Here is a 24532-nt window from a genome sequence, read left to right as displayed (position 1 = left end):
TCCAGTAAATTTCGAATAGTATTTTATTTGGCACTTATACTGATTTTTTATTTCCTCTTCCTTAGGTTAACATGAGAAGTTAGGCAGGGACCTCTCAAGCCTGTCTTCTCTTGGCATTTAGACCCTCAACTTTCTTTGTTGGATCCTTCGTCATCTTGAATGGACTTTTAGTAACAATCTCTGTAATCTGTAACCTTATCCTTCTTCAATACTGATCTTTGCAGTTTGTGATTTAAGAATTATTTCCCCTTCATTTTTTTCTAGAAAATGCTGGTTACAGATGTGTACCCCTACTATACAGGACATAACAACAACAACAACACAACAAATCATTTTACAATATACCTCATTTCTATAGAATATCTTTTAGACCAAAACTCACAAGTCCATAGTGTGACTATGATGTCACCACAAACTGAGTAGGGCTTTTAATTTATTTTTTTTATTCATTTGAGAATGTCACACAGGCACACAGGACTAATATATAGGATTTCTATCTCTTTCTCTCCTCTACGATTCCTGTGTCTCCTGCTTTCCTGTCATAATTATGACCTCTTATTTAGTCAGCATTGTTTTACACACACACACACACACACACACACACACACACACACACACACACACCCTGGTCAATCTATTTATGTTGCCTAGTGTACATGGCTGACAAATTGGGATTAGATTCTAAACCTCTTTTGAAGAAAGAGTGGAATTTAGATCATTCATGTTCAACCTGGAAACAAAACTAAACACAATAGGATGTAAAGAACATGCCTGTTTACTTATTTTATTTTTATAGCATAGTGCCAAAGCTCATCAAATGATAGTTTGGCTATATTTTGTAAATACTGAATCTTCATATTTGTATTCACTGTGTGTGGTGACCTGGGTTTGTAAAGTCCCCTGATAAGAGGAAGGGATGCCTGGTCATTCCCCAGCTATGGCTGCAGCACGACAAGATGAGGAACAAATATAGAATCAATGCTTAATATTTGTTTGATAGGGAAGAACCCTTAGTTCATCAGCCCTGGAGTTATAATACAGGAAAACAGAATAGGTTTTCTATTGGAGAAGACACTGGTATTATTATTTTTTTTGTGTGTGTTTTTTAATTACTAAATCCTAGAGTATAACTAAACCCTGTAGGCACATAATAGCTATTTGTAGCCACTGTTCGAATTTAGCAGAGTGGGGGGTATAAGACATAAAATAAATTGTTACTTCACTAAATAACTCATGAAATTAGTACTTGATTTTGACTGAATGGAATGAAATATCATTAAAACAATGGTTTGAGAATTAGGGGGCATGGATTCAATCTGTATCTTACTGTGTGTGTGTGTGTGTGTGTGTGTGTGTGTGTGTGTGTGTGCGCGCGCGCGCGCGCCTGACAAGTTATTTATTCCCTCTAATCTCCTGATCCTTCAGTAAAATGGGTCTGTGACTTCTAATTTGCCAAATTGTTTTACCTGTAACACAACATTCCTGAAAGAAGAAGACATGTATTTCAAGTTCAGTAAATGTTACATGATCACACTGGTAATTTTAATTAGTCACACATCACGCGTAAAGTACAGAGATAGAAACCCTTTCCAACATGAGGCAGCATGTGAGGTAGGATTTGAAAACTCACCTGCGTGTCATTAGACTGCTCTGTACAGACTTCAGAGGAGGTCAATAAGCAAGTATCTTCATTTTTAGAAAAAATATAGGAAATATTCTTTGCATATGCAGTTCTTAATTCCAGTAATAAATCATATGCCTCCATTCTACAGAGAGACATATTGTGTTAGTGCTAAATCAATACTGAAATCACACCTTATCTCTTGTTAAGATAGATGAAAATGTAAAGTAATGAAAACCTAGATATTTATTTCTAAGGATGTATTCTCCTAGAAGCCTCATTTAACCCTCTCTCTCTCTCTCTCTCTCTCTCTCTCTCTCTCTCACACACACACACACACACACACACACACACAGAAATTAAGTCTTTTGTTATTAGTAGAAAACAAACTTGGACACAATAATACAATATTTTGAACACTGTTGGAGAGCTGGTACTCAAGGTATATTTTTTTCAGATGAGGGGAATTAATTAGAGCTATTGTTCAATAAGTAGGAAGAATACGCTTATTGCTGACAGTTTTGATATTTGATGAAGTGGTCCATCCCTTACAACTGTGACAGGCAGTTGGAAACTGAAATTATCAGGCACGTATTTTACCATTGCTCAGCTAAACCAAACCTCTGCCGTGGCTCACATGCTCTACTCATCATGAAGTAAACACGCAGCTGTCTGCCCTAGAAAGAGAACCTCGAGGGCATCTCTCTGTGGAAATTTCAGATAGCGAAGTTCTGTTATTTCTTGGATCCAAATGATTTATTTTGTGAGATGGAAAAATATTATGCTAGTCTCCGCTAAAGACACTAAGCTCTTGTCTTCTAATTGGTATGCATGTGGGAAAAATCTTTGCCACATCCTAGACTGAGTTTTGCTACTAGTTTCTCTTTATAAGAAAAAAAGAAAAAAAAAGAGTCTCTTTAAATGAGTAATTTATTTTTCGATACTTTTATATAAATGAAACTGCTGCTGTATAATTGCTATATTTATACAGCACATGCTAAAACAAGACTAAGGTCTAGAACACATTGCAGAAGAGCCTGAGCCAGCACACGGTGTCTGCATATTCACGGGTCTGCAACTCTGAAGTCTGGTAATTAAAACTGTCCCAGTAGGAAGGGTGTTTCTATTTGTGTCAGCCAAAATACTTGACACAACACTAAGCCAAGAAACATCTAAGAGTTTAGAATTCCCATATCACAAAATGGTAAGAGGGAATGGCTTATGCCTAGGAAATGCTGCATCAGGGTTTGTCAGCATCTTTGCAGTGGGCATTGTGGGAAACATAGTCCTATTTGTTTCCACTGTGGACATCTGAGAAAACACTTCCTGACAGAACGTCGATTATAAACGTTTCCACATTCATTACTAAATACTTGTGCTTTAAAGCCTATTCCTTTCTGGGACTGAATTTGACGAAGATCTTGGTGTTCAAAAATATTCAAAAAATTCCGAAATTCCATACTCTTCCTGTTCAATACTCTTGGTTTCTTCTCTCTTCTAAAAACCCAGTCCAACAACCTGAATTTCAGACCCCTCTGACTCTCAGCCTGTGTTAGGCCAGTCTTCTCTAGTCATGGGATATATCATACTCTCTCCAGTTACTCTTCAAGGCCTTTCTCTCTAATGGTTAAAAAGTAGAGTGCATACACAATTAGGTAGTCTCAAATTATCAAACAAAATAGTGCCTCATTTAATTTTAATTTCAAATAACATTTGATAATACAATATATAGGACAACATTACATACATTTTATTATCATGTTTTAATTTATAAGCAAGCTTATACATTTTCCTGTATTGGCCTGACTATATGTCCCCTTCCCCATATCACTGAGTAGAATATGAGACTAATTCTTTACAAAGATACACTTCCCCTCCCTAGCTGCTTCCTTTTTAGGTACAACCCCAAGAGCCAAAAGTAGAAAATTTTAGGTCTTGAGTATTTCTTTTAAATTTTTTTTTTCGGAGCTGGGGACCGAACCCAGGGCCTTGCGCATGCTAGGCAAGCGCTCTACCACTGAGCTAAATCTCCAACCTGAGTATTGCTTTTAAAAATACATTGTTATATCCCAAATACTCACTGCCTCTACTTAACATAGAAACTGTACCATGCCCCAAAGCATGGAACCTAAACATAGGTATGAAAATTAATCTGCTATAAACAAACACAATGAAATGTGTCTTGAAGGACATAAATAAAGTAAAAAGAATGTGTGCAGCCACTCGTGTTTTCAGGAACCGAGAGACCTGGCCTGAAGTACTTGGAAATCAGAAAATTTGGGTGTGTCTTACTGTAGTAATTTTTTTTTCTTTTCTTTTGGAGCTGGGGACCGAACCCAGGGCCTCGTGCTTGTTAGGCAAGCGCTCTACCACTGAGCTACATCCCCAACCCCACTGTAGTCATTTTTAGAGTAGCACTTCAGTTTTTAGAGGAGCATCAGCCATGTTCTTCCTGGAGTTTTCTGCTTTCAGTAGCCATCTTAAAGAATTTTATCCTTCATTCTTGTCTCAGACTGAATCTCTGACACAGTCAGTGTTGTTCAATGACTGTTTATATCTCAGAAAAATCAGAAAAAGTAAACTTTCACCTTTCAAAATGTTGGAGACGTAATGGTTCCTATTTCACTTGCCTCTGGGAGCGAATAATCCAGTGGTAGCTACGGAGACAGCTGAGGCTTTGCTCGAAGTATTTTTATTGTCCAGCTGCTGCTCCTGACCTCTCACACACAAGCTGATCAATTATTCCTTGTTTTTCTAAATTGGTAAATTTTATTTATTTTCTGAGGTGCGGGGAGCGCCTTCCAGTCAAGAGACAGCATAAATTTTAAGCTCAGTATGTCATCTTAGCACGATGTCTAAAAATACTATTAGGTGATTTTATAAATGCCTTAGGATAGAGAAAACCATACTTTAAAATAGATTGACTAAAATAAAATTTAATCCTACTTGGAAAATAGAGAGAAGAAAAGTGAAAATATCACTATGGATGTAGTTGATACTTGACCGTACTGTACCTAAATGCATCACTCATTCAAAATGAATTTATAAACCAACCATCAAAATAGAAGAAAGAACTGGTACCCTGTTTAGCTAATACCAGAATAGACAAACTGGAAATGCAAACTCTAGAAAGTCTTAAGTAGGTCAACACATAATCTTTTGAATTTTATGTTACAGAAATAGGACTTTTTCCTGTAGTCAGGCATTGAACAATAGCATTACTGAATACTTTCTAATTTATCCACAAAGTTTAGCTCTCACTGTAGCAGGCAAATAATTGGAAAATTCAGTTGTTTCCTTTATATTATCCTAGTCCTGGCTGCAGAAAATAAATAAAAAAATGTGATCTAGTTTTTTAACAGTAGCTCCTTTCAAAACAGTATTCTTGATTTTATTAATGTTCTTCCAAGATTTACAATGAATTTATTAGATGGATTTAACTTACAGAACTAATACAAAATTTACTGCCCATTTACTCAGTTTGTCCTGTATAAATATCTTCATTTCTGGATCATATAACCATAGAAAAAAATCAACTTAATAAAAAAAATAGTCAAAAGTGCATACATGCTGGGTGTGATGCTACATGCCTTTTATCCTAGGACTTGGGAGACATAGGTAGGCAGACCTTGACTAAACATCATTATTATTGTTATTATTATCTTGGTACAGAAGATGAGACTAGTTACTAAAAACAAGAAACTATCAATAGTACCAAACTCTGAAGTAGATAGCTTTAGTGAGAAGCAGAGGTCTCTTAAACAAACTATTGAGAACTTGGTCTTATTGGGTAAATTATCAGGATGCACCCTATCCACTGAAAAGATCTCAAAGTAAAAAGGAAAATCAGGGAGCAGGAATGGACTGCTATGGCGTAATGCAGTTAGCCTCCCATTGTGCAACTGAGGCAAAAATAATTTAAGACAATTAGATGATAAAATGAACTAGTGAACTTTAAGTTGGAGAAAAATGTATCTAACTTTTAAAGATCATCTTTAATTATATTTTTGTGTAGTAAACTGCCAGATACTATCTACATTCTAATTTCTATCCTGGGTCTTAAAATTCGTACAGAATTTGGAAAGGTATATCCTGCCGGCTAGGTGAAAATGTATAGTTGTTCATTTTCGCTGTCCTTTTACCACTTTGGGAAGCTACTCCATTGCTTTGAACATCTGGACCTGAGGTCTGGAGTCATGGTGACTGTCCTTTAACTGTGTCTGCGCCTTCGCCTCATCCCCTGCCTCCAATAAGGCAAATCATGTGATTTACACTGGCCAATGTACAGGGCTCTCTTATGCTGTTTGTTTTAGTCAAGGGTATCTAGCCAAGACAAGAGAGTGGCAACTGAAAGACAGCCATGCTTTGCTCCCCAAGCTGTGTACTTTGGCATGGAGTGTATGTGCCCAGAGAAAGGTCACCTTTTTTCTAATTTTCATAGAAGCTCCATCTGCTTGCCAAGCTGTTCACCTGCAGGGCTGCCTCTACCTAGTGGGGAGATCATTTGCTCATTTGTACAACAGTTCAGGAGCCATATGGACTACTGAAGGTCCTGCCAATGGGGCAACGCCATCCCCCTTTCCTCTGTGACTCTTTCATAGACAGGCGCAAGTCAAGCATGGCCAGTGTTTCCCTCTGGACTGGTCTGTGTCAATTACCTTGCAGTACTGCATTTAATGGTTAAACTAAAGGGATGGTCACAGCTGTGTATCTTACTTGAGACCATTTGTGACATGGAAACAAAGAGAGTGGGAAAGATGAGGAGAGCAAAAGAAGAGTGACCAAGCAGCCATTTGAACCCTGATTCCAGTCTCATTTTAAGTTTCTTCCATCGTTCTCCAATTAACAGGTGAACAGATTCTTCCTCAATAAGCTTGGTAGATGTTAATTTTCTGTCATGTCCAAATGAAAGATCTCTCATATCCACCAGCAGTAGGCTGGTTGACGCAGTTGTTAAAATCACTAGAAAGGCTATGGTCTACAGGATGCAGAAATGGGTATTATTTTTACCTGAAAGGAAAGCAGGTGGCCAAAGTAAAAGAAAATAAAAACAATCACAGGGATCTATTGATTTCTACTTGAACCTATAAATAAAGGCAAATGTCATCATGGGAAATGACTTATTAGAGTGCCATGGGGTTGGTAAGAAAATGATATCTGAATATAAATGAGAAGTTTTAGTATAGTCCCAAAATAAGGAAGATGACTTTGGAACAGAGAGAAATGGAAACTTTCATTTGACCAAATACCCTGAGCAATAGCAGAAGTGTGTGTTAGCAACATTTTTATAAGTGGTTACATAGCACATGAATGAATTTGTTACATGATACTGAAAAGCCGAAACAGTTTGGATCAGGACTTACATTTAGATATGGTATTAGAGATCTTAAAATCTTTGTCTCCCCATCCCCCCCTCTTCTATCTTCTTGTCTTTCTCTACCTCCTTCTTAGAGAGGTTACCTTCTCTGTTATTGTTTCAAAAGACCTCATAGGAGCCAACAATTAGTTATGATTTTGTTATGAGTAGAAATCTTACTGGACTGGTTGACCAGAGAATTCTGAGTCTATGGCCAGCATTTGGTCAATTTCAAGGAGAAAATGGAAATGATATTACGTGACCTAACACATTGGTAAGTAGTTTCCCAAGAAAAGCCAAGTAGTTATTACTAGGAAAAGGAGATCATTGACAGGTAGCTAGACATTCAGAGTCTCCAGAGGGGTGTAGCCAGGCTAAAGGGAAACAAAGCTAATCTGAAAAACAGCATCAAAACAAAGTTGGATATATTGAGAAATGTTCAGAAAAAAATTGACTTACTAAATTAGAAATTGTCTCTACCAGAGTGTTGTATGTACAAACTCGGTTCACATAAGGGAAAGAATTGGCCACCAAGAGAGGCCTGTGACTGTATATTAAATAACATGTTAATATAGTATACTGTAACTTGAGTCTGTTTTATTGAGTAAAATGGGAGGGTTTCAAAGATATTATACAAAGAAAAAAGTCAATGAGTATCAGTTTAGATTTCCTTCTCAGGAAGTGGGCTAAGCGTTTTCTTTTATTCTGGGTAAAGAGATAAAAAGCAGTACAAACTTAGAGTGACAACAATCATTTGACCCACTTATTCTAGGATTAAATCTATTCCGAGAATCTGTGACCAACCTTAAGGCAGTCTTTCACAGCTGAACATAAGAGGGACCAGGTGATTGGCAGAGACATCTTTCTTTAGAGTGGAATATGGAGTGAGTTATCAGATGGTAATTTACAAAAACAGTTGGATGCTCTTCCTTAAGACATATTCGATTAAAGATGCATAGTTAGACAACTCAGAATGGAGTTTAACACAAAAAGAGAGTTCAATGAAGAGACTCATAAAATGCAGTGTATTTGGTTTATATGAGCCAGAACTCTCTAAATTTTATACCAAAACTAGTTCTCATCTATAATTCATTGTGTTTTGTCCTGGCAAACAGACCCAGTGCGAGATCCTGCCTACCAGGATTCCTCCTGCATATTGAGTCTAAAGAAGACACTTCTGTTTTCTCTGCCATCCACCAAATGCTGGTTGCTGGGAGTACATAGAAACAGTAGGGGAAGTACAGCTTTCCCAGGAGCCCTGCTAGCAATGGTTTACCTCATCTCCCTCCCTTTACCTTTAACCAGAGCCAATCATAAGGAACAGAGGTGCAGTGGTCATCGAGAAGGGAATATGGCTTCTTTGCCTGTGTTCTCTGAAGCTTGATAGTCAGCTCCATCTCTATCCATAAGCAGAACCATCAGCAAATAAATGTCAGGAAAAACAAAACAAAACAAAACAAAAGAAAACAAAAGAGTCATGAGTTTTTAGAAATGGCCACAAGACTGAAGAAAGAAATGTAGGTTAGCTTTTGTCGAACTATAAATTTGCCTATAATTTGGTTTGATGCCCCCATCCCAACCTACCCTTCTTATTTTATAACAGTCAATACACACCTATCTGCCTTAATATTGAGACTTACAGGATCCCAAAATCTGACTAAATTCAGGACTAACTCTCAAAAAGCAATGTCTATGCATATTTCTTTAAACTCTGTGTGTGTGTGTGCATGTGTGTGTGCATGTGTGTGTGTGTGTGTGTGTGTGTGTGTGTGTGTGTGTGTGTGTGTGTGTGTGTGTGCTGTTGCTAACTCCTGGGTCTGTCTCTCTAGTAGAGATCTGCCTTCTTGTCTCTTGCGCTGTAGACTAGTAGTAACTGTGTCACTGAACATCTCCGACCTGCTGTACCATGAACTAGACAGACACTCTGGCCCTGAGTTCATCTTTTACTTACTTCTGGACAGAGCCTCTTGTATTTTCCATCTCATAGCATAATCCCCCACGATTGGCTCAGATGAGCTCCCTGAGAATCACTCCAGAATATCCTTTTCTTCTTATACCTTTAATTGTTGTCACAACTAGAACTCCCCTGCCTTACAGTCATATCCAACTTTGAGTCTCAAAACACACTACACCTTAGCCTTCCTATTTTTGTGCAGAGATGCTCATAGGAGTCTCTTTTTTAACTATTATTAATTATTTTATTTGTTTACATTTCAAATGATAATCCCCTTCCCAGTTAGCCCTCCACTAATTCCCCATTCCATCTCCCCCCCATTGCCTCTATGAGGGTGCTCCTCCACCCATTCACCCAAACCTGCTTCGCCCCCCAGTATACCCTTACACTGGGGCACCATGCCTCCCTTCCCTCCCATTAATGTCAGATAAGGCCTTCCTCTGCTACCTATGTATCTGGAGTCCTGGCTTCCTCCATGTATACTCTTTGGTTCATGGTTCAGTCCCTGGGAACTCTGCGTGATCCAGTTAGTTAATATTGTTCTGCTTATGGGGTTGCAGTTTCCTTCAACTCCTTCAGTCCCTCCCCTAGCTCTTCCATTGCGGGGTCTCCAGGCTCAGTCCAATGGTTGGCTGTAAGTATCTGCATCTGTATTGCTCAGGTGCTGGTAGAACCTCTCTGGGAACAGCCATATCAGGCTTCACAGGAGTCTGTTAAGTAGTCCTCAGGTCTTAGACTCTATCTTATTCCTCGGATTTCAGTGAACATGATGACTCTCTGGTCAACACGTACTAAGTGCACAATAGATTAAAATACAGAAACATTACTGTTTTCAGAATGATTCTGACTCTTCTAATGTGGTAGTTTGAGTAAGAATAGCTTCTGTAGGCTTACATATTTGAATGGTTGGTCATCAGGGAGTGACACTACTTCACAGGGATTAGAAGGTATAGCCTTGCTGGAGTAGGGGTGGTTTGTTTAACAAAGTGTGTCACTTTGGGTGGGCTTTGAGCATTCAAAGGCTCAAGCCAGGTCCAATCTCTCTCTCTCTCTCTCTCTCTCTCTCTCTCTCTCTCTCTCTCTCTCTCTCTCTCTCTCTCTCTTTCTCTCTCTCCCTCCCTTCCTCCCTCTCCCTCTCTTCCTGCTGCCTGCCTATCCAGATACAGAATTGACTAGTTACCTCTCAAGGAGCATGTCACCTGTGTGTAACTTTGATTTCCTACCATGGTGATAATAGACTAAATGTCTGAAATTGTAAGCAAGCCCCAATTAAATGCTTTCCTTATATAAGTGTTACCATGGTCACTGTGTCTCTTCACAGCAATATATCATTGACTGAGATACCTTAATACCTCTGAAGGTCTTTTATTATTTGCAGAAATAGAAATATAGAACCCAGTGTTGATTAAAGGAGAAAATGTAATAGTTAAAAGAGATGTGCTGAAATCAAATAAAAGGAACACTGGTAACCAACCAAAAGCTGGATACAATAACAAGAAGCTACTTCAAAGTGGTCTAGACCAGAGCAGAAGAGATATTACAAGAATGAAGAGTCAGGGGGTTTGAACAAAAGTGGAATTAGTTAGCTTACTTCTTTGACTCAACTGCCAGAGATTCATCAAGGTAGGAGTTGTGAAAGACTGCCGTCTTTGCACATGGGTTATCTTTTCCTGACCTCTTTCCAGTTCCCCAGAGCACTGTCTCTGATCTTTCTTTGTGCCTCCTGTGCCCTCCTCACTGCAGTCAAGGAAGCCACATGTCTTACTTGAGTGTCTGGTGTCTCAGCTTTGGCTCTTACTTTGGATATTTCCTTGTAAACAATCTGTCCTGCCTGAAAAAAATCTGCATTTATGAATGTTGTATATCTAAACTCTCAATAACTTATAAACTATCCTTATAACATTTGCTTAAATTTTAAAGGAACTGCTGGAGAGATTGCTCAGTCAGTAAAATACTACTTGAGGAAACAAAAGGACCTAAGTTTAATTCCCAGAACCTATTTAAAATGAAGACAGGTATGGTGGCATGCACTTGTAATCCATGTGTTGGGAAGATAGATCCAAGAGAGTCCCTGAGTTTACTACCCAGTTAGGATAGCCTAATCATACAGTTCAGACCACTGAAAGACAAGTCCTTGGTAAAGAAGGGGGATAGTCTCAGAAGACAGATACCCAAGTTTTACCTGTGGTCTCAACATGTTGACACACAGTTCTCATACAGACATGCATACATCTGTTTTTTATAGACTTTATGATTATGGGAAAGGGGCCTCACCCCACTTGTTGACATCCTGTATTCCTGGCAATGTACTAAGAGGATTCAACTGAACATATGAATGAGTAAATGACGGGGCATCACAGTGGTTGGCACAAATGAATATAGATTCTCTTTTGGACTATGGCCTACTTGCTCTTACACTTGTGAAGAATGGCAAACAAAATTTCCATGACATCAAAATATGTGATCGTGGGAGAAAGAATGTTTTCTCATTTATCATCTGAAATTCATAAAGAACAAATTAAACATTATTTTTAGAATAAATTAAAATATAATATTGTGATTTGGATTAAGTATTTTAACTTTACTTTTATAAACGTTGTTCATCCGTTAACAAATTTTGTAGAAAGTAGGTTAACAATAAAGACATAATGGAAAAAGAAAATGAAGGAAACTTGGAAGGAGAGAGAAGAGAAAAAAACAAAATGAAAAGAAACAGAGATGAAAGCTTCAATAAAAGCACTTAAATCCAGCTAAATCTGAGAGGTTAAAAGGGAAATATAACTAATGCACAGAGGAAATACTAATTTATTTGACTGCATTTTCCCATGTTAGCTTGATGTTGCCTTATTTTTATCCAAACAGATTTATCTGTATCTTTAATATTTCTAATCCTCATATTTGCTAGGGAAGCCAAAAATGAACTCCCCGTGATTTCTGTTACCACAAACTCCACGTATGATTATTCTAAGAGAGTACTGTTTTTATTCAGAAACTTTGCTCTTTCCCAATTCCCCATATGTACATTGTATATTCTAGTCCATTTCCCCCTAACCTTTAACATCCCTTCTCTACCAACATTCCCTCTTTATTAATTGCTTCCATCTATTTACTAGTTTGGGCTTTGTTCAGTGTCACAGAAGCTAGCTGGCTGTATGATCATGAATTCAGAACTAACAGTCAAAGCCTGGTATGCTTACATGTGGAAATAAAGCTGTGTCCCATGCCTCTTCCCTTCCAGCACCTGTAGGGTGCCAATAGGTCAGCATTATGCAGTAGGGACCATGAGTCCCTTCCCACTCTGTAGATAACTGCTAGGATGGCTGGACTTCCATGGATGGTCTGAGGCCCTCTCTCTATTACTTACCTCTCTTCTTTCCATCAGCTCTTCTCCTGAGCCTTGGAGGAGCTAGTATAAATATTTTGTCTAGAGCTGCACCTACAACTGCCCTATATTTAATTATCTTGTGTGGCATGGATTGTTTTTCCATTCACTACAAAGAGTGTTCTCTTTTGAAGACACATAGCTGTTTATTTGTAGGTGTGAAACACATATTTAGGGCATGATTTGGTGCCAGGTCATCAGCAAGGCCACCATCTACTCTCCTCTCAAACGTAATTTACCTTCAGTCCAAGGTTTTATATTATGTGTATAATATTAATCACAAATTCCCTTTTATAGAACAAGCCCAAAGTTCAATTAGAGAGCAGTTAGTAACCCCTAGTACAAATATATCTTCAATACATTGTTAGGGTTTTACTGCTGTGAACAGAGACTATGACCAAGGCAACTCTTATAAGGACAACAGTTAACTGGGCCTGGCTTACAGGTTCAGAGATTAAGTCCAGTATCATCAAGGCATCACAGCATCCAGGTAGGCCTGGTGCAGGCTAAACTAAGAGGTTTACATCTTTATCTGAAGGCTGCTTGCAGAATACTGGCTTCCAGGCAACTAAGACTAGGGTATAAAAGTCCACACCCAAAGAGGCACACCTACTCTAACAAGGCCACACCTCCTAATAGCGCCACTCCCTAGACCAAGCATATACAAACTATCACAGGCACATCTTGCCTGGCAAGTTTATATTGCAGTTGAAGAGTTTAAAGCTGGGTTAGGCCACTAATGTCCTTATCCCACAGCAGCCAGTATGGCGCCATCTAGGACCATGCTAACCAACCAACAGAAAGGAATCTTCTGCAATTCCAGTTTTTCTTTTCAACATGTGTGGTCTCTAAAGCTAGTATCTTATCAATTCATTCCAGTGAGTAATCAAAGGGAATGTCAAGAGCCCATATTTATTGGGAAGCCTCTGGAATCTTTCTGACCAAAGACTCATGGAGGTGTCCTATACCATTGCTTCTAAGACACTTGTTGTATAGTAATGTAAGGCACCTGCTTTCAAACTCTAAGCTTTGTAGTGAGGCTACCAGATGGCAGATTTCTGAGAAGTTTGATATATGAATATATATATTGTGTTACTTTTCCCTCATGCACTTGTTTCTCTTCCTATGCTTTTCTGTACCCAATATACTCTGCCTCCAGCATTATTTGACTTACGTGATATTATCTCTTCTGCTTTAACCCAAGTCCTTTTTAGCCTATTATAGTTTCTTGAATGCTTAAGGTACTCCAAAACTGAAGACTGAATATTAACATGCACATGTGAGAGAAAATATGTAGCATTTATCTTTCTTAGCTTGGATATTTTGATTAGTATGGTTCTTTCCAGTTCCATCCCTTTTCCTAAATTTGGTTGGTGTCATCATCTGTTCATCAGTTGATAAACATTGCGGTGATACATTTCCTAGTTATTATGAATACAGCTACACTAAACATATATGAGCAAATATCTCTGTAGTAAGATATTAATTTCTCAGGTTATGTCCAGGGTGATTTGGCTATGCCCTATGATAAGTCTCTTCTAGCTTTTTGAGGAACACAGAGTGTCATTTCTAAAACCATTAATTATGCTAGAAAACATTCCTTCCACCAGAATGGAAGTGTTCCTTCTGCCCCATTTTCATCCCAGCACTTGTCATTAATTTTTGGTGATATCCATTCTGACTTGGCTAATGTGGAATTGTAGAGTTGTTTTAATATGCATTTCCTTATGGTTAAGTGTGTAAGATGGTAATCTTTAAGCTTAAGTCAGAGAAGACTTCAATAATAGGTGGTTCCCAATTTGCACTTGATCTTGGTCAAGGGTTTTGTACTTATGGTGCTGCAAATGCACACACACACACACACAAATATTGCAATTGCCACTTTCAGTATTCAATAAGGTAGAGGAGCTGTTGTGCAATTTATTTAAAATAATAGCTTATGTTGTAAATGATCTTCTTCAACTTTTGTCAAAGCTCTGAATAAGGTTAGCATGCTTTTAATTTCTGTTCCTGCTTATACCTGGCAGTATTTTCAACAATTAATAGGTTTATTAGCATATCACTCCATATTAGTGAACATGAATACACACTGTATCTCTGAGCAGAACATCTTGTTCTAATTGCATAGAGAAGCTTTTTTTGTTTATAATACACTTTTCAGATTTTTTTCTCTCTAAACCACTTTAGTAACCTCTTATCTTACTACGTAATTTTCTGTTCCATATTGGTCTTATATATTATCAGTATTAAATAAAAACAAAGATAAGCTCAAAATAGAATCTTCTGTAAAAATTATCTGTTGATAAAGGATTATCTAACTCAGCCCCAAGAAATACTAACATAGATATGATAAAGTATCTCTGAGTGTTCTTTAGCAAAATCTGTCTGAACAGTGACCTTGTGACAAAGGAGATAGAAAATCAATAACATGTATGCATCAAAATATAAACTGATCAGGAAGATGCTATTTACCTGATAATTTTTAAACCTTTTGAATATCTGAGGAGCTGGAAATTGACTGTATAAAGAATAAAATGGGCATTTAACAAAGAGAGAGCAACCCTCCAAACAAAGGTTAAGAGTAGTTGGTATGAATTCCTATGAACTCTTATATCTTGTTATCTCTTTAATTAGTTGACATTGCCAATGTCCTGGCCCCAAAAGCAATTGTGCAGCCAAGAAAACTAATATAGGACAAAAATACCATCACAGTGATTCACAGGGAAGAGTTCTATTAAGAAATAGAATTTTATAATGCATTGAGTGGGAAAAAACGCGTTCTATAAGCACATGTTTGGCTAAGTTGTCTGCGATTTCTGACGAGATAGAACCTACGAACAATTTTATGGAAGAGAAAAATACTTATAGAACAATTGGGAGTATTAGATAAGATAAACTATGTATACACTACCTCATATGAGATAAAGTACATTATGCTCAAATCCATATATGGGAGTGTTAACTCCACATTCCACAAAATATGACTTCATTTGGAAATAGGGTCATTGAAGATGTAATTAGTTAAGAAAGGTCATACTAGAGGCCAATTCAATATTATGCACATCCTCCTAAAAAAAGCAGAAGGCAACCGAGGGTACCTTTATTCTCAGCAGTAGGGAGACATACATAAGTTGCAAATTACCAAAGATAGGAGATAGAACAACTCTTCTTCTGATCCCTATATGGTGTCTACCCTATGATTAGTTTGACCTTAAACTGATACCTTCCATGAACAAAATACTCCTGCTGAAGATATCCAGTGCATGATACTTAAGTTGGCAGGAAGCCTGAAAAACCAGTACAAAGTCTAAGAGTGACAAGTACAGAGTGGGAACCCTCCTAATTCTCTTACATCACCATTTTACTCTCTCTATAGTCTTTTGATAAAGGGTAGAGAAGTACACTAAGACTTACATGAAAGCTTTGTTGTGAATTTTCAGATTATGATTCCACATCCATATTGGTGTCTTGCAGCACTTAAAGGAGAGCAAATCAGAAATCTGACATGTGTGGGACTTGTGGCACCTGGAAAGGACCTATGATGGCTACTCTTGGTTGTCAACTTGATTACATCTGCAATGAACAATTCAGAAATGGAGGGCACACCTGTGATCCAGATCTTGAGGCCAAAGACAGGTTTCTTAACATGGACATCTTGAGGGTAGGGATAGTGGCCCTGAAAATCTTAGCCCCAGGCAAGTTGGTAAATGCCTTTAATTCCAAGATACTAGGGCAAGCAAATCTCTGAGTTCAAGGTCAGCCTGGAGCAAAGCAAATTTGAGATCCAGGGATGGTGGTACACACCTATAATCTTGACCACATTAATCTGCTGGAGGCATACATAAAATGTCATTGGAAGAAGGAAGATTCAGTCTTCTTCAGCTGCTTGCACTTACTTGCCAGCACATCTGTTGGAACCTACTTCTACAGAAGACGAGGTGAAACAACTAGCCTTCCTGAACTGAGCAACTACTAGATTCCTGGACTTCCTATTCACAGCTGCCCATTATTGGGTTAGTTAGACTACATACTGTAAGTTATTAAAATAAATTCCCTTAACATATGGAAACATTCTATAAGTTCTGCGACTCTAGAGAACACTAAGTCAGGAAGACAGGAGCTTAGTACAGGACTCCTAAAGATACCTGACAACTAAATTGACAAGGAAGACAAGTGGTGGAAATAGTGAAAACACCTTGGTATCAGAACTAGGATGCCATCTTATTTTCATTTACACTGTATCTATCCTATGTTTAAGCACCATGGTATCCAGATGAAAGCATAGAGCAGAGCAGGTTCATCACCTCAGGAGTGAGAGGTTCACACAGAGGTGGTAGTAGTGTGATGAACTTGGCAATCATTTCTGAGGCTGCAGGCTTAGGGACAGGATTGACTTCCTAGGCTGTAGAATGAAAACTAAAGATGTACTGCAGGTGGCCTCTAAATAACTCCAGCTGTGGGCTTGGCACAGGGAGAAAGGAGGAAAATAATTACAGAGACCTGGAAATGGAGAAAAAGTCTCATATCAGGCAGCAGATTAGAAGAGGAGCACAGAGAACAGTCAAAATCCTCTATCTAGCTCATGATTTGGCAAGATGGGTTGTGACAAGTAAGGAGGAAGAGCCACAAAGTGCTGTGATGCTGATAGTGGGCTTTCCAAGGCAACAGGGTATAATGTTCCTCTTCCTGCCTGCCAAGGGCTAAAAATGCCTTGAGCAGAATAGATGCCAGCAGAAACAGCTGATTAGAATGACGTGTGTGGCTGCCAAAATCAAGGCAGATTATGACAAAACACATGTATAATTTAGAGTGATGGGTAAAGCACACAGTTTTCAAATTGAGTTAAAAAGTTAGAATTCTGATACCACTTTGAACAGTTTTGATTCATGGCATTGTTATATCAATATATTTACTATCCAAGTAATAAAGGTATTATTGCCATTTAAAATATAACAAAAATTTTATTTACATTTTATCCTAGAATAATGATAGTACACAGATAGCCTGCATCTCAGCTGACTCTCTTAAGGAACCCATTCATGTCTCATGTTGAATTCATCCCCTGAAAGTGTGTACTCACATGTTGAAATGCTTAGATAAACAAAAGTGTCAGACAGAAATCTTACCGAATAGTGTTGGAAACAATTGAGGTCTGAGGGTTCTTTTCAGTCCAATGCAAAAATGAATTCTTTATTATGAAAATAACCCTACCCTTGATTTGTTAGCAATATGAGAATATATATGTTAGAAACAATAAGCAAAAACTTCAAACAGAACACCAATGATTCTTTAGAAGGTTCCTCCATCAAATTCAGACCTTTTGAAACATGAAACATCTCGAAGAGAGTAAACGAATAGCATGTCATGTCAGTTACAATGCCTAAACGTGAGCGCATTTAACTGGAGTTACAGTAGTGTCCAATTTATGCAGCCATGTTTAAAATATGCAAGCAACAACTTGGACAAAAAATATTGTCTTCGATTTGTTACACTGAAGTATAAAACACTGCTATAAATTCTCATGGTGAAAATACATTTTCTGAATGTGATATGTTTAAATGATGAAAATAAAATTGGTATAAAACAGTGATAAAAATGTAAAAAACCTAAGAGGACACTGTGAAATGTCTGAGTGAATAAAGATGCCAGTTGTGTAAGCTTGGGGACCACAGTTTAATCACAGAACCACAGAAAGGTGGAAAGAGAGAACAGACAATAAAAGTTTGTTCTCTCAATTTTCACACTTACTCTATGTCACCAACACTCACACATATACATATCACACACACACACACACACACGCAACACAAGGAAAGATAGAAAGGTATGCACATATGCACAAACAGATAGATGAATGATTGATAGATAGATGGATGGATAGATAGATAGATAGATAGATAGATAGATAGATAGATAGATAGATAGATGGATAGATAGATAGATGGATGTGAGTGGATGAGTGGATGGATAGATAATTGAAAATGAATAGGGATACTGCTTAGGTCTAAAACGCTGGCACTGGAGAATATTCAGGAAGCAAAACAGATGCTTAAATTTTGTTTACTAAACTGGAGCCAATTCTGAATCTAGGAAACAACTATACAATCAAAAGATTACAATAATCCTGGAATAGCTTGAATGGGTCTGTGATGGAGAGTTTCATTTGCTGAGAACCTTTTGCAGTTGGTTCATGGTATATGACAAAGCCATTGTAGGTATTGAAATCATATAATTTAGATATGATTTGATTTACTTTTAGTAGCTTAAACAAAGCTGATGGACTATGCCTAAATTATGTTTAAGTTTACATTGTGCCTTCATGGTTTTGATTCTTTAAAGCCACCCCCCACTCTAACTTCTGTAGTCATGTTCCTCTTCGTATCTCAAGAGCTTTCCCAGAATAAATCATTCTCTCTCCATGCTTAGAGAACAAGTACAATGTTTTTGTGACATATGGGCCTGTCTACAGTAATTAATTCCTAGTTTGTCCGACCTAATTGCTCCATGTTGGCAACTCTTGTTATTTTATTAAAGGCAACTTTGTTAAATATGGCAGAATATTACGCAAATGGTGATTTCCCACTATGGTACAGTTTATCACTGCTTTTTTAAATCAATTATTAATATCTCTATGTACACTAAATTTTTCCTACAATGCAATCGCAACTGCTATTGTATAATCCCACTTAATTTATCTTTTTAATTATATTGATGATTGGTTAGGTTCCAAAATTATTGTGGAGGTGAATATTTAATTCCATCTTCTTTCCTCATGCTATGATGTGCTTTGTTTTAGTCCTGCTAGTAGCTAATCTAGAAAAGCTTTTTTTTCACTGTGTGTAAGGTACAGAGTTCTTGGCTCAGCCAACGATGGAACATCTGATCTGCTTTAAATTAAAACACTTTCTGTTGGTAGTTGAATCTGAGGTCTGCCTGGACTTTGGTCCACCAAACTGCACCTCCAGTTAATCCAAATCCCAGAGTACTAGCTCACGATAAACTTGGTTTGAGACACAGATGACAATGGAGAAAAGAATAAAACTTGGTAGTTGTCACACTATCATAGTGTACAGTTTTCATGACAAATCTCTGAGAAGATGAATTTAATTTGTTACTTTCTAGACTTGAAAGCCACTTTAACAGCAGTCTCCTAAATCATACACATTTTTATAGAATGCCTTAATTCTAACCCTGTTATATATGTCAATCTAACAATTACATACAAATAATGAGACAGATGTTTTATGGATTTATCCTCATTTCAGAATGGCAATGTATTATTTTTTCTTGAGTAGTTGTACATGCATATAACATATTTTGATCAAATTGAACCCCTTTCCTTCATATTCAAATTCTCCTTTTTACTGCCCATACCACTTTTCCCTCACAACACTTTGTGCTTTTCTGTTTCTAAACTCATGCGGTCTACTTAGTGCTCCTTGTATGTGTATGGGTGTAAACCCATCTAATGGACCACGTGTAGCTTTACAGGGACCAGAACGCTGAAGGAAACCAACTCTCCTTGCCCTTGGAGCCATCAAATACCAACAGCTCATTATCTAGAGATGAAACTTTGAAGGTTGATATCATTATGCAGGTGAAGGCAGCTACAGGATAGAATGAGGCCTGTCATTGAATGAGAAGGAAGGATGGGTTGGCCAAAATTTTTAGAGATGCACAGGAGGCTGGAGTGAGAAGGAAAGCAGCTGAGAGAACATGGCAGATGTTAAGATTCTTCTCTGCCCATAGTTACAGGTTGTTATGACTATTTTAAAGGGATGGGTGTGTAAGGATTTGGTGTTATCTAGATGGGCAAATTATATCTTATCAATTGGATCAGAGGATATTATGTGATGTGTTTGGTCTTTCATGTGGCAACTTAATTGTGTTCAGGAGAGTGTACAGCGACAGGATGAATTGGCCTGCCACGGGATTTGGATGTGTATGCCTGGCATTGTGGAAACCATCCAAGAGAGCTGTGAGTGAGAGCTGGGTGGTCTGACAGGTTGCCGTGTTGGAATGACTCTAGGAACAGTGGGTCAGAAAGTAGATGGGGGCAGCATGGAGTGGCTGAGATAGGTTAGGGCTAGTTCCAATGGCCTGTCTGAGCCAGAACTAGCCAGAGTGTGCAACTGCCAGGGTACATGAAGAAACCTGTCAGTCCACTTTTATATTTTTACCACAAGACTTCACTAGTGTCTCTCCTCCACACTGGGCTTTTGGCTAGACTGATCTGATCTTCTCCAGGTCTTTCGTCTGTAGTTACAGACACCGTGAGTTCCTGAAGGCGGCATCATTACTTTTGGCAAAGGCTGTTTAACTGCAGATGTCTACTTTCTTTGGCACTTAACACTCTTTCCACTTAAACTTCTTTAATAATTTGCAAGCCTTGAGGGGATTGACGCGGTACAGTTGCCCCATTTATAAATGACTATTCTTTAGTCTCCTATAACTGAAGGTTGACCAGTTGAGGATCTCTGTATTAATCTACTGGGGAAAGAAGAGCTACTCTGATGATTTATGAGGATGCACTAGTCTATGGATACAAGGATAAAACTTAAGGAAAGTCTAATACAATGTTTATTCAGTAGAATAGTTTTTATGTTAAAAGCAGCTCATACCTGGACAGATCACACCAGGCCAGCACACCTCCGAGGGGAGGTTTTATTGAGGATGAAAGGGAGAAAAGCACGAAGGGACAGGAGAAGAGGAGATGAAGAAGAAAAAAGGGGGGAGGGGTCAGTGGGTTATGCTTTTTATTCAGGCCATGACGTAATCGCACCCACTACCTCATACAGGTAAAGTGAACACTGGGAATGTGTAGCGGTTTCCATGGCAACAGACTCAGGTCCCTGTCATTATAGCTGGATTTGGAGGCTGTAGGGCCACTTCAGATGCCAACAATATTAATGTTCGGTTCTCCTTAGCGCCTATGACCTAGTGATGGCATTCGTACCAGAAAGGATTGATTCCTCCTTTAACACCTATACCAGTGTTGTGCCACTGGCCATAACTTCCAAGCCTAGTCATTATTCTGCCTCCCATGGTTTACGACTTGGTAAGAATGTTTATTATTTTTCTCTTCTGACTGTGTATATGGAACATTAACACAGTATTGAATATAGTCATAAGGGATGTAATTTCCAGTCAGTGCCAGCTTGATTTCTTTGTGTCTCAAGTATCTTGAATATTCAGCAATAAGTTCTTACTATTAAATACTGGATCCTTACTATTAAATACTGGAATGTAACCAGAGCAAAATTGCAACACCCTGTAATGTTTATAAGGGCTCTGTGGATCATTTGAACTGGGCAGAATAATTAAAAGGTACCCTCTTGAAAAGTAAAAGTAAGTTGGATATATTCATAAAATGAAGCATAGAATAACTTTAAAGATGTATTGGAAACATATGAGCAATGGATATAATGCAAGAAGAAAGGCAAAACTTAGATAGAACTATTTGCAAAAGCATGGTTGAATTCTCCAGATAGTATTTTAACCAAGAAAAGCAAGTACAATTATTTACTTAAATTATAATTTCATGTGCATAAATAAAAGGCAAGGGAGAAGAATTAAATGTGTATGCATATGTAAATCATTCTGAATCACCAAATAATAAATTTATTCCCACAGTAGTCAGGAAAGTTTGGTACTGGGGTTGGAAGCTTAAGATGGTTTACAGTTGCGTGCAATGTCATCAAAAATGTTGGACATTTTTTCATTGACATGGGCACATTCTTCTGTGTTTTAGCACCATTGTTTTCGAACTACTTAATATGTATGTATTTTTCTATAAAATGCTATGCTATGCAATTAAAACACACACGAGTAGGAAAATCAAAATAAAGGAAAAAGTAAATGGTAGGGAGCTTACATACAAGACAAAATCTTCTTGTAGGAAAAGGTTACAAAGGACCGAATATCTGATCTGCCATCTCATGGTCACCAGATATCAGGAACATTTCCAGCACCAGGAAGAATTATATTATGTTTGTATTAACCAGAGAGGACTGATGGGTTCTGTTGAGATAAAGGAATAAAAAGAAAATAATGAAGGCAGCAATCATATGATTTTTAAACTCTAAAGCAAGGCCACTCTTGTTTCTCCTGGCCAGAAGTCCATAGCACATCTCATCAGTAAAATCCATAGAAATTTCGGAATACACCATGTTTAAATATCTACCATATCTTTCATTACACATCATATCCCTCTAGACCTGGTTTCTGCTTCAGAACAAAATAAGTATGGAACTTTAACCAGTTAAGACATTTATGTACATTAAGGATTATGTAACAGGGCTGATTAATTCATTACATACACATTATTTTACTAAACTAGACTAAACGTCAGATGTTTTGCTCCAGTATATCTAAAAGTGCAGGATTGTATGAAAATATATAGCAAAAGCACACAAAGGTAACTGTTTTCTTTGGACATTGGAATAAATCTTTGGAAAGTTGAGTAAAACTTTGATAATAAATGCATCTGGTATACATGAAGAAATTGAGGGCAGATTCAACAGTGTTGTTAATGATTAAAAATGCCTTCATTGGAGCAAAGCAGAAGTTCAACTTACCTCTCTAATTAAATGCCTTTGCAGATAACTCTTTACCCATAGATGCCTATGGTGATGCACTGCCCAAACTTGGTGTGTCAAAATGTGACTTCCTTATTTCTTTTAGTTACGGCATTTATGCGATACTTTAATTGTTCATAGCTTACATTCTCCAAGAAGCAATGTAAGTAATGAGATTCAATAAATGACAGTATTTGTTATCCACTAAAATATCTTTGTAATCAGAAATCATCTGAATAATCTTCTGCAATTTCAAAAGAAGCATTTAAATACAATATGAGCTGATTTTGGTTACCCCTTCCCAAACACCTCCCAGATGCCCTCCATATTCCCACTGGCCCAAATTCATTCATACCATTTCTTTCTCTTTCTCATTAAGATACAAAATAAGATCTAAAATAATAATAATAATAGCTGAAACTAGATTTTTAAAAAAGACAGAATAGGACAAAAAAAAAAAAAAAACAAAGAAATAAAAGAAGATGGGCCAAAGGAAAGTGCCAAGAAACTCATATAGATAGAGAAGGCCTTGTTTCCAGTTTGCTCCCCGTCCCTTCCAGCTCTTATATACTTGCTGCCTCCTTTTCTACATGGTTCCCTGATAACACGCCCCTTCCAACACCCTGCTTCACAGGGAGACTGATGGAGACATGTCCATGAGGAAATGAGTGTTCCAAGGTTTCATGCTCTTGACATTACCCAGCTGTATGTCTCTGCATTGTTCCCATCTGATATAGGAGGAAGTGTCTCTGGTGATGTTTGAGCAATGCACTGATCTATAACAGAATATTAATGAATCATTCTATTACTACATTTTTTAGTAGGACAGAAGTACTAGTTTTTCTTCAGGTCCCTGGGCTATCTAGTCTTAGTCTCTTGGCTATTTGAGCATTGTCCAGGTAGGCCCTGATGGCAAAGAACTTATTCCCCAGGAGTCCCCCAGAGTGAGTGGCTTTGGATTTGTTGCCACTCCTTCTCCTGCTCCTGGTGTGAATGAGTCCTCACATATGGTATGGAGAGAAGTCGAGAACACACCCATCCTAATCAAAGGGTCTGAGAGCCCCTAGGTAGACAGGACACTGAGACCCACATTCAAGATCTTGGAGCCAGGATGCAGGGAGGGTCTGGGACTGAAGATGGCCAATGAAGCACCTACCAAACACTGGGTCAAGAAACAGAAAGCTTTGCAGAGTTACAGAGAATTTGACCAGTCTTTCTCCCAAAGGCCGGTTCCTAGCCATGTCCCCTACAGCACCTTGTAAGCAGGACAGCCAGCAAATATACAGATCATGCCCTGCAGAGCAGTTATACACCATTTGCAGCATGCTCTGCCCAAATGCAGAGCTCTCAAGACCCCAGCTGATGGGCTGCAGATACCTACAAGCACACCAACCCCCGGGTCTGCTACATGCACACCCCTCACACAGGACCTAGCCTCCATGACTGACAAAAAGCTTCAGACTTCTTTTATAGTCAGGCCTGAATGAACCTGTGGATGTTTTGTGCAGCACTTTGTGGAGTAGCTAGGGCAGGTTTCTACCCATCAGAGGACTCCAAGCCTTGGAGACCCAGACCCATGGGCAGTTGATCATTCCAGGAACCCGAGTAAATAGTTCTATGCCCATGGCCAGGTTGGCACATT

At 38.2% G+C, this 24532-nt stretch overlaps 1 non-coding gene across 1 annotated transcript; it reads right to left on the bottom strand.

Moving 5' to 3' along the window:
• Nucleotides 1-3938: 3938 nt before the first annotated feature.
• Nucleotides 3939-4009, bottom strand: Trnav-aac23 (transfer RNA valine (anticodon AAC) 23). Its single transcript has one exon. It is a non-coding gene; the product is annotated as a tRNA-Val (tRNA).
• Between the last annotated feature and the right edge of the window lie 20523 nt (nt 4010-24532).

This window comes from Rattus norvegicus, chromosome 2, assembly GCF_021556685.1.
Source record: "Rattus norvegicus strain SHRSP/BbbUtx chromosome 2, alternate assembly SHRSP_T2T, whole genome shotgun sequence".
Classification (NCBI taxonomy): domain Eukaryota; kingdom Metazoa; phylum Chordata; class Mammalia; order Rodentia; family Muridae; genus Rattus; species Rattus norvegicus.
Note: the sequence above shows the minus strand (reverse complement) of the source record. Positions and strands in the feature narration are given on the sequence as shown.